General features: G+C 48.4%; 1 pseudogene; it reads right to left on the reverse strand.

Moving 5' to 3' along the window:
* Window positions 1-7,469: 7,469 nt before the first annotated feature.
* On the reverse strand, window positions 7,470-8,337 carry LOC136128136 (small ribosomal subunit protein uS2B-like; annotated as a pseudogene).
* Between the last annotated feature and the right edge of the window lie 5,444 nt (window positions 8,338-13,781).

Consider the following 13,781-nt stretch of genomic DNA (forward strand, 5'->3'; position numbering starts at 1 on the left):
GTAAGATCCCGTAAGTCACACAGTATGGCCAAAAAAACCAAAAAAAAAAAAAAAAAACTCATCCTCAGTGTAACTTCATGCTGGGAGGACAGCCAGTGAGTTTAAGGCAAGGAGAAATTCCATACCTTTCTTAAAATCGACTAACAAAGGGACGGGGCTGGGGGTGGGAAGTGGGATGCACGAGGCAACTCTGCCAGCTGCATTTGAGCTGTGGGAATGCCGATCGTCGCGTCTCTCCTGCTGAAACATTCACAGGTTGTTGGGGTAGGAGGCCCCTAACATAGCCCCTCAATATGTTTCTAGACATCCGAAAAGCTGAAGGATGGCAGAAGGATTTTTAAGGCCAAATTTCAAATGCAGGGGCCCCATGATTGGAGGCTGCAGTCCCAAGACATTCTCTTGTAAAGCTCAAACCCTTTAGCTAGTTGAATTGTATGCCCCCGAATATCATTATGTCGTTGTCCTAACCCCTAGCACCTCAGAATGTGACCTTATTTGGAAATAGGGCAGTTGCAGATGCAATTAGTTAAGATGACCTCAGGCTGGAGTACAGTGAGCCCCTAATCCAGTATGACTGGTGTCCTTAGAAAAAGAGGAACTTTGGACACAGACGTGCACACAGGGAGAATGCTGTATGATGATCGGAGTTACGCTGCTATAAGCCAAGGAACTGCTAGGGGCTAGAGAGAGGCCTGGAATAGATCCTTCTTCCCTAGTGCCTTCAGAGGGACTAGGTGCCCTGTGACACCGTGATTTCAGAATTCTCCAGAACTGTGAGACATATTTTTGTTGTTCTAAGTCTCCTAGCTTGTTGCAGCAGCTCTCAAAAACCAACAGGGCTTGGCGCTGGCTCTAGCTCCCTTTCCGCCCCTCCCCTGCAGGAACTCTTTGCCTGAAACCCTGGTACCCAGGAAGTTATCTGTGGAATAACATTTTGTTTTGTTTTCATTTTTTTTGAATAATGTTTTGCATGGTTGTTTACTGGTCAGGCTTCTCATTACAAGGAAGAGACACACAGAGAATCACGAGGATATCTGGGCGCCTGGGGAGGCCGGGAAGACCACCCATTCGGCAGCCCAGTCACCCAGGTCCTAGTTTGTCCCACAATAGGACGTGCAGAGGCTCCACACAGGACCCAGAGTGTGGCCCCTCAGGGAGCGAGCGCCCTGAGCTTAAGTGATTTTTCTCCATCGTAGTTTCCAGAAGTAGAGTGTGATGTGCCAGTGGCTTTCACTCAGGGCACACTCATCTACGGGGCTCAGTAAATTAATTAATATTCATAAAGCACTCAGAGCCGGGCTGGCACATCCAGAGTGCTATGTAAGCGTTCCCTCCTGACCCGTCTTAAGGGACAGCTTTCCTTGAGTTCCAGCTTTTAGACGATTGCTTTTGGGTCACACACTGAGCCCTGGGCCAGTTCTCAAGTTTGGTGTTTCCTGTTTAATAAGTGTCCTTTACGAATGCTGGCACAAGAGAACGTCGGAAAACCCACTTGGATTCCTTTTCTTAATCAGAAATTGTGTATGTGGCTGGCAGTAAAGCCTTGGTGAATGGATGGATGGGTGGATGGATGAGTTTGCCTTCATGTAAGAAGGGAAAGTAAAGGTGAATTGCATGAAAGTAAAGGAGTGTGCATGTCTGGAGAGGGCAAATTTTGGAGGATGTAAGTATATGCTTGTGTGTCCTTTGGCCCCTCCTCAAATAAGGACTACAAGATAGATGGAGATTTTATAGGTTTAATATTCCCTTGCAACGCCGTGTGCTTTACATCTGGATAAAAGGAGCTATAAATCTCCCCAGGCTTGGGCTCTGCCTTTCTATCCTTCTCACTGAGATCTTACTTGGAAATACAGTTGAACAGTCAATGATGAATCATAGTGTCTGTGGAACAGCCCATATAAGGAACAATTTGCATTTTCATGTGAAAAGTTGCTCCTCTTGGTGTTTTCAATTTACCTTTAGAGCCACATTAATTGTTGCCATAAACTACCACTCTGTGCCCAAGTCAATGGGAGAGGGAGACTCAAGTGGTGGGTCTGCTTGGCTTTGCAGGAGTGGGAAATGCTCCCTTCCTGTGACATGGGGCTTATGAGACCAAGCTGGTCCATGGAGAGCGCCTCTTGTAGCAGCTCCCCCGGGAAAGGTTGTAGCTTCAAACCCAGCTCGAATTCTCCTCCTCCGTGCCTGTGTGTCACTTGGTTAAAAATAAGCTAAACACACCAGGAAAAATGTTCTTAGCCTTCTGAGTGTTCCTTGAAGAGACCCAACTTCTCTCTGTCTGGACGTGTAGCTGCAGAAGTGTTGGGAGGTATTGAGACTTCAATTAGGATTGACCTTTGGATGAAGGTGACACTGTGGGAGGGCAGGAAAGAAACAGTGCTCTTGATGACACTGGAGTCTCAATAACACCAGTTGAACCTGTTGAATGAAGGAGTAGATGCAGTCACTACATCTTTTTTAAAAACAAAAAATTAAAAATAAAAATAAGCTAAACATAAATTGCTCCCCTCCCCCTCCCCTCAGTGCAGAGGAGATGCTCCCTTAGGTAGCTGTTTCTCCCTCTCTGTTTCAGGAATTTGTTGCTTTGGTGGCAGCAAGCCTCATATGGCTCCTACAAATAGGGTCTTTGCTGGAGAATGATAGTCTTGGAGGAGCTCCCCTGAGGGCTGGATGAGCCCCCAAGCCCTCAGAGGAAACCATCATCTGATGGCTTGCCCCAGTGGTCACAGAGCCTTCAAGAGGCACCCTGTGGCCAAGGGGGACCAGTCTGCTCTGGCAGAAGATGAAACAAGTCAAATGAAGACAGAATCAACCCCAGTCTCGCAAAGTGGGGCTCATCCACTATAATACCCCCAGACAAGGACATTTCACAGTCTGCCACCCTCTCCTTCCTCAGCTTCTCCTGGCCTTCACAATCCAGAAAGTTCTTAATACTCATCAGAAACCCTTTCTTTCTGCAGTGCAAATCCATTTCCTTGCCCTGAAGCAGAGAGAGTCAATCTTACACTCTTCTGAGTTTGCACATCCCTGCATTTCTTTTTTTTTTTGTGGTACGTGGGCCTCTCACTGCTATGGCCTCTCCCGTTGCGGAGCACAGGCTCTGGATGCGCAGGCTCAGTGGCCATGGCTCACGGGCCCAGCCGCTCCGCGGCATGTGGGATCCTCCCGGACCGGGGCACGAGCCCGTGTCCCCTGCATCGGCAGGCGGACTCTCAACCACTGTGCCACCAGGGAAGCCCCCTACATTTATTAAACAAATTCTCAGAATGCTATCAAATAAGTTAATGAGGAGCCTTGTATAAGTGAGAATAATTTCTGTTTCTCTGTCTTAATTTACATTTGTACATTTCCTGAGGTTCCATCCTATTAAACTTTAATTTGCTCCCCTCTCATCCCAAACCTTTCAGGGGTCTGATTTTGGAGTTTTCTTCACACAGTCAGAATCTCTTGGGCTCTAATGGATTACACTTACGGGTAGGCAAGGTATATTTTGTCCCTGAAGTGATTTCCAGATGGGAAGACTGGTCTGAAGGAGAGGGCGAGAGTTTGGGTGATGGGAAAGCAGTGGTGATAGTTCTCTGATGTTGTTTATTTTAGTACTTTTTTCGTCCCATTTTGAAGCAGTTGTGGTTTGAGTGATTTTCTTCTATTACTCTTGCAGTTTCTGTACTTGTGAACTGAGGGGCAGGCGGTTAGGGGCTGGGTGTTCAATCCCACTCTCCTACTTGTATCTTTAAAATATACGAAGAAAGCATGGAAATGAGGAATGCTTTTGGTTCCTTGGAAAGGAGTCCCAGAAAAGAAATATGTTACATTGAATGAACCATATAAAATCACCATTTTTAAAGGTCAAAAATGGTTGAATATTGCTGATTTCATATGGTTCAATCCAGTACAATCAAACTTTGTTAATTCAGACTAATGCAAGGAAGGTTGGTCTGAATTTGCTGGAGTGCCACAAAAAAAGTCTGAATTATGAGATCATTTTAAAGACATGCAACCTTCCTGCACCCCAGCACTGACAGTAACAGAGAGTAGGTCAAAAAAATACTGTCTCTACAAGTCCATGGAGGGATGTCTGGTTAATAAAGACAATTTATAATGAGCCTACAAATATGTTGGGTAAAGGGTGATTTAATCTAAGGTGTGCTCGAGAATGCTTGCGAAGTTTGCTCTTTTAAGTAGCTTTAAATGGTTTCCTTCTGATTTACATATATGATTAGTTTCCTTCCTTCGAAGAGAGCAATTGGATGGCTGAAGTTTACTCTCTGAATTATTTCTTATTCCAAAATGGTGGATTCCAAATTAATGATGCTTGACTACTCTATTCCCAGCCTCAAGGTTGGACATTAGGTTAATGAAAATCAGTGGAGACTAGCTCGCAAGGATCAAGGAGGAGGAAATATACTTGACAAAAACATATGCGACATGAAAAGTGAAGCTGGTTTTCTTGAATGCTTCATATACTGACTCTGAAGGCAGTTTCAGAGGCAAAGTTCCAACAGTGTTCAGAGTAATAACAGCAAACTTGAAAGGAGTCAGCTGCATCCTACAGAACCGCTTCGAAGAGCAACGTAATGTGAATGGACAGATTCCAACCTTTTATGGTTTTAAAAAATGCTCTCATGTGCTCGTTCTCCTAGGGTAATATTTATTCCTTTAAAAATATTCTTAAAGTTTCCTTCTAAATGATAGCAATCTCTAGTGACATTTAAGTTTATCAGCAAGTGATTTTTATCCATCTTCTGCTTCCCTGAAACTCCAAGGGTATGCATGGATAGGTGGGAAGGTGACGGAAATAGAGCCGAGGATTGGTGACCAGCAGAGACAAAGATTGATAGGTTGTTTGATCAAATTGGGATTAGGTATAATCCTAATTTTCAGGAGTGTACCAGTGGTGTATGGCAAAGTCTGTCCTCACAGAGTTCCTTCTCTGGCTTGTGTGTCCTTCTGATTCAAGGGGGATATTCTCGAGGAAAATACTTCTTTCTCAGGATGAGTTGGTGTACATCCCACCTTACTTTTTCCTGTAATGCCCTCTTTTGCTTAGAAATGTCAAATAGGGCTCAGAGGAGGGGCAGATCTGACTAGGCTACTGGAAGGAACTGACTCAGTTTTCAGTTAACACGTCTCCACTAAAAGGGGATATGAAATAAAAACGGGGCCAGAAAAAAGATGGGTGGTTACTTAAGAAAATGAAACAGATCGGTGAGGGAATGTTTCTGTATGTTCATTGTGGTTACACAATTCTATGCCTTTGTCCAAAACACGTAAACCTGTACACCAAAAAGAGCAGGTGGACTGGATGTAAATTAAAAGCAACTAAATAAATGTGAAACAAGACCAGTCCTTCGTTGGTAACCTGCAGAGTGGATGCCCTCGTGGTGAGGTCTTCCGGGCACCTCTTCCAGCGCTGCCACTGACCAGTACAGTGGGCCTGCCTCCGGCGCTGTGTCCCTGCCACAGGAGAAGGAGGGCCACAGTCTGAGTGTCCCTCTGGCTCTGCGTGAACTCCGTGGTGAGGAGACTCCATCACAGCGCCGTGCCCAGCGGAGCGAGAGCCCCACTGCTGCTCCTTGAATGAGCTTGATCTTGCACACTGCTGTATGAAGTGCAGATGCTCTGATCTTGTCCTTGTCAGAGTCATTCAGTCAGGCGACACTCACTGGATGTCTACCTTGTGCTGAGGACACGAAGCAGTGCTGGCACTCGGGCAGAAATAGGAGATGCAGCCCCTGGGCTCGAGCTCCTCCCTCCTTCAGTGGGGGAGGCAGCCTGTAAACAAATGATTAGAGCACATTGTAATTAATGCTAATAGAGGAGCATGCATACTGCTCCAGGGGCACGGGGGAGGGGTGACTCGCTCAGCCTCCAGCCACCACCCTCCAGCTGCTCCAAGAGTTCCTGTGCTTTTGGGCCTGAAGAGAAAGAGGCTTTGCCCAAGAAGGCACTGATGCTTGGTCAGCTCAACGCATCATCACACACACAGACACACCTCACACACATCATTCACAATACAGCACACAGATACAAGACATCACACACAGGCACAACACATACAGACACACATCACACACAGGCACCTCACACTTCACAGACACACACACCACAATCATACACAAGACACACATCACACACAAACACACATCACGTACACACATCACACAGACACATCACACGTATACCACATACATCACACACATCACGTATCACACACACAGACCACCCCCCCAAAGACACACACCACAGATACTACACAATCACACACATTACACACACAGACACATATCACACACACACATGCACACACACACCCCGAAGACCTCCCCTTCTCCTATAGGATGATTAATGTCAGCCCTGCCCCCTCCTCCTCGTGGACCACAAGGGAAACAGCCCAGGCGCAGCTTGAGTTGGTAACGCCCCTGGTGGGTTGGGTAGTGGTTGTGGGTGAATTCCTGCATCTCACTACGGTCCTTCCTAGTGCCTTTTCCTCACAGGCCGCAGCAGTCTAGGCTGCCCGACAGTCACCATGGCAACGGTCTTCCTTGCCATCTTCTATAGTGCAGGGGCTTCCTTGCCAGAGTACTGGCCCCTGACCAGCGCCTAGCCAAGCCGCAGGCTCTGTGTCCGCCTCTCTGGGTTGTTTCAAGGCCTTAATTTTTGTGCCAGGTATCAACAGTGGACTGGAGCACGTGGAGCTCTGCTTGTCCAGGCCTGATCCCTCAGCTTCCTGTTCAGTTTCAGGAGCTGCTGACAGTAGCTGCTCTGACACAAGGTGACTGAAGAGGTCCTGAATGTTCAGACTGTCAGCTGCCAAGGACAAGGTGGCCACGCCAAAGAGATGAGCTGGGAGCTAGTGCTGGACAAATTAGAGCATGTTGATTGCAGGGTAACCGGGACGGCAAAGAGACTGATGTGAGGAGTGAACGAAGGAGCCAGTGATGCAGGGATGCACAGACTGAAGGAGAGAAGTATCACAGGGAACAGCCCCACTGACCAGGTATTGTACAGAAAAGGGAGCAGAAGCAGTCTGTGGGGTGTCTTTAGTATCTCTTGGGCCAAATGATGGGTAGAGAAAAGGCCACAGAAATTGCTTCTCCTTCCTCATGCTTCTGAAAAGTCTCCTAAGCCTTTCAAAGGTGAAGGCGCTGCCTTTGAGGAAGTGAGCTCCTTGTCAATGCAGATAATCAAACAGAGGCTAGGCGGCCATTGGGTGGGCATTCAAGTATGGGATGCACCTTAACTGTCTCATCCAAACCTGACTGGTCTTGCCATTGTCCTGCGAGTAGCTGTGACGCCCATGGTGCCCACTTTCTTACCTGTGAAATGAGGGGTGGGACCAGAGCATGACTCAGACCTCTGTATGTTTCACAGCCCTGTGTTCAGATCCCCCTTTTTTTTTTTTTTTTAAAGAAACTGTTTATTTTTCATCAACCTATTTCCGTTTTAAGAGTTTGTGGAAGAACAGTTTAAGACCACTCAGTGGTTGTTCCTACCCACTCAGTGACCTGAGCCGTGGCAGGCTGAGCACTCCAGTCTTCAGTGGGGAACTGCTGAACAGGCACAGAGGGCACCTGCACACCTTCGGACCAGTCCGCTGCCTCAGGCTGAGGAGCAGGGAGCTCAGGAGGTGGGGCGGTCCATTCGCCCTGAAATTCCTCCTTGGTCACAGCCTTCTCAGCTGCCGCCTGCTCTTCCATTTCAGTCTCTTCAGGATCTCTGTAGAAGTAGAGATCAGGCATGACCTCCCATGGGTGTTAACGGAAGATGGTGCCACGCATGCGCAGAACTTCCCGGGCAAGCATCCACCACATCAGACCCACTGAATGAGCTCCCTTGTTGTTGCATGGGATGGCAATGTCCACATACCACAGAGGAGAGTCTGTGTTACACAGAGCAATGGTAGGCAGGTTAACGTAAGAGGCCTCTGGGAGAGGCTGGTGGTCAGCCCTCGGATCAGTAACCACCGACCAGAAGTCTTGGCTCCCAGAAGCCTGCCTGGATCTGGTTAGTGAAGATGCCAGGAGAGAAGCAGCCAGCAATAGGAGTGGCTCCAGTGGCAGCAGCAAACTTCAGCACAGCTCGCTGGCCGGTATTCCTGGAGGATAGGACACTGACATCAGCTGGATTTTCAGTGGCAACAATGGCACGAGCTGCCAACAGAAGCGTCTCCCAGGTTCTCTTCAGATTTATGATGTAGATGCCATCACTTTTCCTTTTGTAGACGTACTGTTCCATTTGGAAGTCAAGGTTGGTGCCACCTAAGTGGGTTCCTGCTGCAAGGAATTTGAGGACATCCTCCTCCTTCATTTGCAGGACATCAAGGGCTCCGGACATTGTGAAAGTTTCCCTTTAAGTTACGACGGGAATCCAGGACAAAGCCGTATGGACCCCTATCTGGCACGGAAAGCAGATCCCATTTTTTAAACCTGATTCTGACTACATGACACCTCATTTTATAGGTTTAAAGCACTTGCTATTGTTCTGAGCACTTTCCTGTTCATGATCTTATGATCTCTTCCCCATTGCTCTCTGAAGTACATAGAGCCGATATGATCACAGAGGCAGGGAAGGTTCTGCCTTCTGAAGGCTACCAGTAAGTTAGCAGTAGAGCCAATGCAGAGGCCAGGTCTTGGGTGTGCCAGCCCACCGTCCATTCTTGCCCATGGCATGTTCACTGGGCAGATGAGCCCGTGGAGAGGGGTTATCAGCAGTACCGTGAAAATAAAAAAAATAAAAGTCTGGCTGTCGGTTGCTTTCAACTTTGAGTTTGCTGCTAAACTCCGAGACACAAAGTTGCTAACTATATGTGTGTGAATACATGGGTTATGTAAAAGTGATTTGTGCCCATGGATCTGGGTGGGGTATAAGTTGAATAATAAAAGTGTCTAATAAGCCTGAACTGGTCTCCCTTAAAACTTGTGGCAGTGCTGAGAAGGGAGGGGCTGGCTACTGGGTCGGCTTGGTATTGCATCCAAGCTGAAAATTCAACAGGCGTATGGAAACATCAAATAAGATCTCACCGCTCTAATTCTTTACTCAGGCCCCTGGGGAATAATGCATCCAGTGCAGCAACCCATTATCCCTGTGTGCTATTGTAAGTCCCCTTTCTCTACCTTTTTAAAAATCACTGTCTCTTACTTTTTTTTTTTTTTGTGGTACGCGGGCCTCTCACTGTTGTGGCCTCTCCCGTTGCGGAGCATAGGCTCCAGACGCGCACGCTCAGCGGCCATGGCTCACGGGCCCAGCCGCTCCGCAGCATGTGGGATCTTCCCAGACAGGGGCACGAACCCGTGTCCCCTGCATCGGCAGGCGGACTCTCAACCACTGCGCCACCAGGGAAGCCCTGTCTCTTTCTTTTAATAAATCCAACCAGAGCAATGAATGCAAATGTGAAACCGTACAGTATGTGTGTATCTGCTGGACTCGTCAGCGGATGATGGCTTTGCCCGTGGGAAACTCTCCGCGCTGACCTAACCTTTGTCTCCAGGTGAACTGGCATAATGATGAATCTTGCAGCACCCTACTCTTTCTTTCCAGGGGCTCCGATGACTTTTCCTCTTCTTCCCCAGTTCTTGGTAAAGTGGGAGGAAGGGCACAGCCCTCCGGTTCCGCTTAGGGTTTGTAACCTGAAGCCTGAGGCTTGTTCACCTGTGTGATGTAGGGACAGTGACTCAAGGGTTGAAGGAAGAGAGACAGGTGATGGAAGGAGGAGACTCACCAGGCAGGCCAGCCGTCTTGCCTTTGGGAGGGGCCAGAGGTCTTTGGGAACAGGTGGGACTATGGTCCAAGCTGGACTCGGGGGGGCGGGCAGCCTCCGTGGTGGTGGTGGAGAATCCGCACATCTGGGAGGCCACGGAGTCCCAGACAGTGTTGAGGAGCCGTGAGGTCCTGGTCCTTCCTCAGGATTTGTGTTGCATCTACTCACCTTAGATGCTGGAAAAGTTGGGGCGAGTGGCAGAAGGTGAGCTGCTGGGGAGACAGAGGTGCTCTGGCTTGGTGGGACTGTCCTACTGGCCTAAGCAAAGCCCAGGAATGCTGTCTTCACTCTGCTCACTAAAGCTCTGGCTTCTTTTCCTAGTCAGAGCCATACAGGGTAATCTGGTCATCCCTGCAATCATCCTTACATTGACGAGGTCACTGCTGCAGCTCCCCTCCCAGATGGCCTTTCAATGTCTGCTTGCTCACTTCCAGGATCCCAGCCCACCCAGGGGCCCTGGCCCGCGTTGGCTAGATCCAGTAATAGAAAGTCCCTTACTTATGTGGAGCTGAACTCCACTGCCTTTCATCCTCCACCATTGGTTCTTGGTGTTAAGCTGGAGCTATGTGACATAAATCCAGTCACCCCCATGGGCCATCTCCTCAAACGTTTGAAGACAGATGTCCCATCTCTGCTGGGTCTTCTCTTCTCACGATGTGGTTGTCAGACCCCTCACCACCTGGTCACCCTGTTCTAGGGGTGAATCAGTTAGTAGGTCTTTGCTGTGTTTGCACTGTGGAGCACAGGTGTGAACGTCAGTCTACACTGAAGGAGGCTTCTCATCCTTGGCAAGCAGGTACCCCCGAGAGGACCACATCTGCTTTCCAGGGTAGGCTTTGGCATAGACACTCCTGCCCAGCCAGCATTCCGCATGAAAAGGTGGAGGAGGCAAAGCCTCTGAGGGTAGAGCCCTAGAGAGTAGCACCCGTGAGGACCAGACCTGGAATCGGAAACCAGGACACCGCTCCCCTCCGCAAAGACCCAGCGTTCACATCAGTGATAGACTTCCGTCTTCCCAATATGAGTGGCCTGGATCCTTCCCCAAATCAGTGCAGGGCTCCCGGAGGGCACAGCATCCACTGATCTCCCCTCAAGCCACTCGTTCACTCAGGATGTTTAAAATGGCAGGCACGACTATGACCTCACCCCGGTGGCGTGAGGCTGACTCATGCAGTGTCTTTAAGCCGACTGAGCTCATTGAGAGCACGGCCAGATAATGCTGGCTGAAGGAGACTCAGGTCTGTTGCTGTCATCATTGCCGTAGCTTCTTGAATGGTTTATTGGAAACAATCTTCAATTGTACCGAATAGCTGCAAGTACAGTGCAAAAATCCTTTTTCTTCCTCAGCTATTTCAGAGTATGTTGCTGACATGACGCATGACATGAATACTTTAGTTTGTATATTCTACAAGCAAGGACGTGCTCTTACGTGACCATAAACAATCGTCCAAGGCAGGAAGTGACCTGATTCATTACTAACATTTAATCCTCAGACCCCAGTCAAGTTTGGCCAGCTGCCCCAGTGATGATCTTTAGAGTGAAAGGATCCAGTCTAGGGCCACACACTGCATTTCGTTGTTGTGTCTCCCTAATCTCCTTCACTCTGGAACAGATTCCCGGTCCTTTCTTAACTTTCCAGACATTGACACTTTTGAAGACTCCAGGCCAACTCTTTTGATTAATGTCCCTTACATTGGGTTTGTCTGATGTTTCCTCATGATTAGATTCAGACTGTGCATCTTCGGCAGGAGTTTCATAGAAGTGATGCTGTGCCCTTCTTATTGCACCTTATCAGGCATCCCATGATTCTGATTTGTCCCAGACTTGGTGATATAGACTTTGATTACTTTTGTTTAAGGTGGTGTCACCAGCCTTCTCCACGGCAAAGTTACTCTTTTCCTCTTTGTAAGTAACCATGTGTGGAGATGCTTTGAGATTAGGTGAATATCCCATTCCTTATCAAACTTCAGTTTATTCATTTATCCATATCAGGATGAACTTGTGTTTCATATTTTATTCAGTGGATTGTACCTTCTTATTATTATGTCTTTTGATGCTGAAATTGTCTCAGAGTTGCCCGGTGGGAATCCCTCCAAGCTAGCTTTAGTGTCCTTTTCACAAGTCCCCATCATTCTCTGAGTGCTTCCTTCCTTACGGTAAAGTAAGATATTCCAAATTTGTATTGTACTTTCCCTGCCCCTGTCTGGAATCAGCCCATTTTTCAGGGAGCCCTGATTCCTTTCAGTGGAGAATGGTATTTAGAAACCAAGATCTAAGGGCTAGGTGTGCTCATTGGTACTGGGGTGGCTCCCAGACCCTCTTGGTGGACAGAGTGGAGAAATATGTGCATGTATGTCTACACATACAATGGCATGTGTATTTATATGTTTATCTAACTAAATAGTAAAAATCATCAGTTCACATAGATACCCCAGATTCCAATCTAATACCTCAGGATTCACTTTAGTTTTCATCCTTTTTATGCCTGTAGCTTCCTTCTCTAACAGTGGGAAATCTGGCTCCTGTTTATCTTTCTTAGTTGATCAATCTCCCCTTATGTAATCTTCTATTGCCACCATCACCCCTTCCTGGCACAGATGCCCTCCTCATCCCTCTTGGCCTCCCAGCCTGTCCCAGGCTGTCCCCCTAACCTGGTGAGGAAGACCCTCCCAATCCTCTTAGGTACCCATACCCCTCGCCTGGCTGCCCCCTCCTGGGACTCCCTCCTTACTCTCTGGAGCTCCAGCACCCCACACCAGGCTCCCCCTGTGGCCCTCGTCCCATGCAGGAACCTCTCACAATGTTCAGACTCCAGACCCTGAGCTGAGCTGTCCCTTGGTTGGGTCCTCCTCTCCACACTTGTGCTCCAACGCTTGGCTCTGGGCCACTGGGTCTCCCCAGTGCTGTGGCACAGGTGCCCACTTTTCTAGGACGCCCCCGTCAGCACCCCCCCCCACCCCCCCTCACCCCCGCCGTTTGTTTGTGGCCTGAATAGTTCAGGAAGAAAAAGAATAGGAAGAAAGAAGAGAGGTTGCATCTGGGATTCTTAACTGCTGTCACCAGGGGGTCCTCCCTGCTCTGTTCAAATGAAAAGCTCGGGACAGCTGCCTGGCAAATGCTGGATTTGTAAAGGCCTGTGAGCAGGGCAACCTGCACTTTGGCACGTTAAGGTGAAGTGCAGTGGGGACTGAGGCGGCCTTTGGGTAATATGTAGATTATCCCATTCTGAGGCACATTAACGAAGTGCTAATTGTGCTTTCTGAATGCAGTTTGGTGCCAGTTGCAGGAATAACTCTGGCACCTGCTTGGACTTTAGACTTGCAGATTAACTCAAATGGAAAGAGTAGCAAAACAGGGAATAATTTGTTCTCTAATAAGGCACTTGGAAGCCAGCTCATTTCTACAGTTGGTGTCAGAAAAGTACAGCCCAGTGATTGGAACAGGAAGCTGTGTATCTGGTGTGCGGGGCTCTACGTTGTTTGTGCCAACTTGCTGAACCATCCAGCTCGCTTTGCATCCATTCTCCTCAGTTTACCTTCCCACTATTAGGGATGAGAAGAATTTTATTTACATAGGACAAATTGGATCCAGAGAGCTCTGCTTTCTGTCCTTGTCACTTGTACTCATGTGGACAGCTCCAATAAATTTGATGAGAAGGCAGAAGGGCAGGAAACGGGTATCTTCATTTATGGGCGATTCTCTCAGGATGTGATTCTCAAAGTGGGGTCCCTGGACCAGCAGCATTGCCTTCAGCTCGCAGCTGGTTGGGAATGCAAATCCACAGGCCGCCCCTCCCCTCACCCCAGACCTACTGAATCAGAAGCTGGGGATGGGGCCCAGCGGTCTGTGGTTTAAAAAACCTGTGGCGTGATTCTGATGCACGCCAAAGTTCGCCATGCGCTGACTGCTCTAGGAAATGTGGCCCAGTTCAGTCACGCAGGGTTTACTGAGCATTTACTACTAAGTTACTCAGCATGTGGTTCCTGAGGTCCTACTGTGTGCCAGTAGTGGGGCTGAATTG

This window comes from Phocoena phocoena, chromosome 9 (genome assembly GCF_963924675.1).
Source record: "Phocoena phocoena chromosome 9, mPhoPho1.1, whole genome shotgun sequence".
NCBI classification, from domain to species: Eukaryota; Metazoa; Chordata; class Mammalia; order Artiodactyla; family Phocoenidae; genus Phocoena; species Phocoena phocoena.